Genomic DNA, 4,899 nt, shown 5'->3' with positions numbered 1-4,899 from the left:
CCTTCTCCCACTCATGATGCAGAGGTGATGAGCCTAACCTACTACAGGGTTAGTTAAGATAATCTCAGCTGAGTGCAGCAGCAGTTATGCTTGTCCAGATGACATCTTTTTATTGCACATCACTCCAATATGAGCACTTACATATTGTTTCTACCAGACATAGTGCATGAGGTTTCCTGTAACTTAGAGTGAGTGAGAGAGCAAGCCATTTTAGGACCAAATATTTCACCATCATTCTTGGCTCTGGGCCAGTTATGGTTTTTTCTGCTCATTGGCCATTACCCACTACAGGAATGGGTTTCTTTGCTTAAGTCTGGGAAAAACACAAATTTATGGGTCTAAACATGAGCATTTAGAAGACAGTTTAACAACATGATTATTCAGCTGAACAAAGATATTATGATTCCTTTAGGGTCATGGACCATACATAAGCACATGTTTATTTTACATTGAAAGACTACTTAAAACAGATAGAACTGCAGGCTTGTGAGCCACAAGAAATGACTGTTATAAAACAAACAAACAAACAAAAAAACAAAAACACAAACCTTTGACTTCCAAACTCCAGTGAGTGGAGAATACTAGAATATTGTCCCAGTAAATAGTCCAGCCCTGACTGTATAAGCAGCAAGTCCAATGTAACTGTGTTAGCACAAACTGTTTCCATAAATAGACATAGGTAATAGGATGAATAAGTATTTACCCCATCTTCAAGATACTTGTAATGAAAATAGGGAAAGAAGGATTAAGCTGGGATATAGGAGAAACATGTAAGTCCTGCTGAACATTTGCTGATGTCTATGGTAGATGTCACAGAATATCATCATCATGTTGCAATGCTTGAAAGTTATTTCACTGATGATGATTATTCCATCCAATAAAATTGTGGTTGAAAATAACAAAATAATTTTGACAAACAAAATGAGGGTAAAGATAATAATAGACCAAACTAACTTATAAACCCAGAGGTAATAATTATGATGTACTAGTATGATTGAAACTAAGTTGTGCAATCAGGCTAAAATTCTGATTATGCATGCTTTAGTTACTCTTCTGTTGTAAAAAAGCTATGTGGTTAGTTTTCATTAAGGGTCTAACCCATAGTCGATCAGCCATGCCTAGTAGACAACACCTCATTCAGAAGGTATAGGCAGCAAAATTATACTTAGTGCCTTATGATAAAGGAAAGAAGAGAACATAATTTTGAGAGGTGTTTCCAGAGGGAGTTAGGGGAATAATGGGTCAGTGAATATGATTAAAATGCATTTTATAAATCATCAAATTTTATATTAAAAATTTTAAATAATATCTATCAAAATAGAGCACTAGACTATTTCTCAATGTTACAGGCTACAGTGTCTGCATTATACAGTGTTATCTATGGAATTTATTTATTTATTAGATATTTTCTTTATTTACATTTCAAATGCTATCCCGAAAGTTCCCTATACCCTCCCCCCCTGCCCCTGCTCCCCTACCCACCCACTCCCACTTCTTGGCCCTGGCATTCCCCTGTGCTGGGTCATATAAAGTTTGCAAGACCAAGGGGCCTCTCTTCCCAATGATGGCCGATTAGGCCATCTTCTGCTACATATGCAGCTAGAGACACAAGCTCAGGGGGTACTGGTTAGTTCATATTGTTTTTGCACCTACAGGGTTGCAGCCCCCTACAACTCCTTGGGTACTTTCTCTAGCTCCTCCATTGGGGACCCTGTGTTCCATCCAATAGCTGACTGTGAGCATCCGCTTCTGTGTTTGCCAGGCACTGGCATAGCCTCACAAGAGACTGCTATATCAGGGTCCCTTCAGCAAAATCTTGCTGGCATCTATGGAATTTATAGCTTAAAGCAAAATACACATACATGATTCCAGGTTATGGGAAGTTGTGCACATTTAAAAAGATTTAGAAGATTTTTGATTATGTCTTCATGATTGTCAAATTTCCCAGTTTCTTTTAAATTTCTGATTTTATTAATTTGGGTCTTCTCCTTCTTTTGATTAACTTGCCTAAGGGTTTACTATTTTGCTTATTCTCTCAAAGAACCTACTCTGTTTTATTAGTTCTTTTTATTATTTTCCATTCCCATTTCACTAATTTCAGCCTTTTGTCTTGTTATTTCTCTTCTTCTGCTTTTTATTGTTTGTCTCCCCACCCCACCCCCGGGTACCTTAAGGTCCATTATCTGAGTTCTCTTTGATTTTTTTTTTTTTATACGCACTTAGTGTGATAAACCTTTCTTTTAGAACCACCTTCACTTTATCCCATAGCTTCTGATAGGTTATATTTCACTTTCATATAACTCTAGGATTTAATTTTTTTCCATCTTGGTTTCTACCAGGATCCATTTTACTGTGTCATTTAGTTTCTGTAATTTCTCACATTTTATGTCTTATGATTTGTCCTGCTGTAGATTTCAAATTTATCCCTTGGTGGCCAGGTAGGATAAAGGTCTATAGTTTTACTTTCCGATTTTTTTTTGAGACTTGCTTTGTGTCAAACATGAGATCTACTTTGGAGAAGGTTCCATGGGTTGCTGGGAGGGGCATGAATTATTTGTTTGGGTGGAATGTTCTATATGTTGGCTCTGTCCATGCTCTTTAATGTCAATGTTTCTTTGATGGTTGGCATACAGTTGATCTCTAAAGTGGTGAGAGTGGAGTGTTAAAGTCACCCACTGTTCCTGATTTAGCATTCATTTAAAATCTGTTAAGTGTTTGCGTCATCAAGTTGGATGGACCTATATTTAGAACATACATATTTAGAAATGTAATTTCCTCCTGATGGAATGTTTCCTTGCTCAGTAAGTCTTCTGAAAAGAATTTGGGTTGAATTTATTTAATCAGATATTAATATAAGAATGACTACTTGTTTTCTGGACCCATTTTCTTAGAGTATATTTTTCTCTCCTTTGACCTAAGGTTGTATTTATCTTTGGCAGAAGGGTGTTTTGAAGTCAGCAAAAAGAAAATCATTGTTTCTAATCCAATCTACTTGTCTGCATTTTAGATGGGTGAATTGAGATTATTAATATTACAGCTATGACTGGCAGGTCTGTATTGCTACCTGCCATTTAGTTGATTTTGTAACATTTGGGAATTGCTTGTCTTTTTGTTGTTGTTGTTTAATGAATATAATAGCATAATTTTTCCCTCCAATAGTACATTATGTGTGCTCTGAATTACTCTTTTTATACTAACTTTAGGTAGCTTTGTTGTCGTGAATCTTCTAGTCTGCTTTCTTTCTTTCTTTCTTTCTTTCTTTCTTTCTTTCTTTCTTTCTTTCTTTCTTTCTTTCTTTCTTACCATATTTTATTGTCAATCATAAATGATATTTTTTTGCTTTGGATATTAGAATGAGTCAGTAGTGGTGATAGTTCAGAGTCTGAAACACATCAGTACAAGCCTCCTTTCTTTTCTTGTTTTGGATTGAAACAGCAGGAGTTATTCTGTTGGGACTGCCATTGTATATAACTTTGTCTTTCCCTGATGCAGGTTTTCTTTGTTATGTGAGTTGGATACGTTTAATATAATATAGCATGGGGAGCCCCTTTTCTGGTCCTATCCTGGTATGCTTTTTTTATTTGGATGGGCTGCTTGCTCTCTAAATTTTGAAAACTTTCTTTAATAATTTGATGAAAAATATTTTCTACCTGCCCCTACTGGTGTTTCAGGAGCCACATATGCAGCAGTAGGTGGCAGAGAGGAGAGAGGCTATGTCTACACTCAGTTCTGACCTATAAAGCCTGAGACAACCAACACTCTGACGCTAGGCAGGCTCAGATGGGTTCCCCAGACAGGGAGCAAGCCAGAGACTAGGAAAACCCTGCCTAGGACTCTTAGACCATGGGCAGGAGTTAGCCCGAGACAGGTAACCCTAGCCAGGCCCACTTGGGCAGGCCAGGCAAGGACTGAGCCCAAATTGACCACCAGAACAGGCACCATGGGCCCTAGATAGGTAGTTAGCCTGAGATGACCACCAGTCTGGCGACTTGAATGCCTGTGGAAGCACACCAGGCTCCAGATGACCACTACCCGGTTCCGTAATGCGCAAGCAGGGCACAGTATTCCTGAGATCACTCCTGAGGCAACCCCAGACACTCAGAGACCCTGGGCTCCATCAAGAGGAACAAGTAAGTGATAACAGCAGGAGAGTTGGTCTCCAGGCTCAGGAAAGTTGGAGAGCTGTCCCTGCCCCTCACTTGCTGGAGCACTCATGAGTGCAGGCTACCTTTCCTGGGTAGCCCAGTAGAGCTGACCCTGATGGTGAGGGTATGTGTGAGCCAGCCCTGATAGATTGATCACAGGAGAGCTGACCCAACAATTTGTCTGCCATGTTCCCAGTAATAAGACTCAAACTCAAAATATATTTATAAATACCTTGGCCATATATATAGGTTCTTCTCTGAGTAAATCCTAATGAAAAGTAACCCAGTTATTTTAACCTACATTCTGCCCTGTGACTCAGGTACCATGGTACCATTCGTTCATGTTCTCAAATATTCCTGGGCAGACCTGCCTTGTCTGGCTCTATCCCAGAATCCTTTCTCTCTACTGGATGTTCCACCTCTATTTCCTGCTTAAGCCATAGGCATAGGCTTTTTAATCCATGTAATACACAAGGTATTCTCTCTACAATGGTAGACTAAAAAGAGGAAGTAAAGATCTATAACCAGATTTCCTGAACCATGTCAGCCTTTAGGCTTTGGGAGATATAACAGCAAGAGAAACAGTTACTAGAAAAAGAAAGGGGGCTCTTGTCTTCTTGTCCTTGCTCTGTCTTTTTGTCTCTTACCCTCTTTTTCCTCATTCCCCTCCCCCTCCCTCCTCCATGTGCTCATAGACAGCCTCTTCTCTCTCTCTCTCTCTCTCTCTCTCTCTCTCTCTCTCTCTCTCTCTCTC

General features: G+C 39.2%; 1 pseudogene; it reads left to right on the top strand.

Moving 5' to 3' along the window:
• Positions 1-3,649: 3,649 nt before the first annotated feature.
• LOC115065548 lies at positions 3,650-3,768 on the top strand (annotated as a pseudogene).
• The last annotated feature ends 1,131 nt before the right edge of the window (positions 3,769-4,899 follow it).

This window comes from Mus pahari, chromosome 15 (assembly GCF_900095145.1).
Source record: "Mus pahari chromosome 15, PAHARI_EIJ_v1.1, whole genome shotgun sequence".
Taxonomy (NCBI): Eukaryota; Metazoa; Chordata; class Mammalia; order Rodentia; family Muridae; genus Mus; species Mus pahari.
Note: the sequence above shows the minus strand (reverse complement) of the source record. Positions and strands in the feature narration are given on the sequence as shown.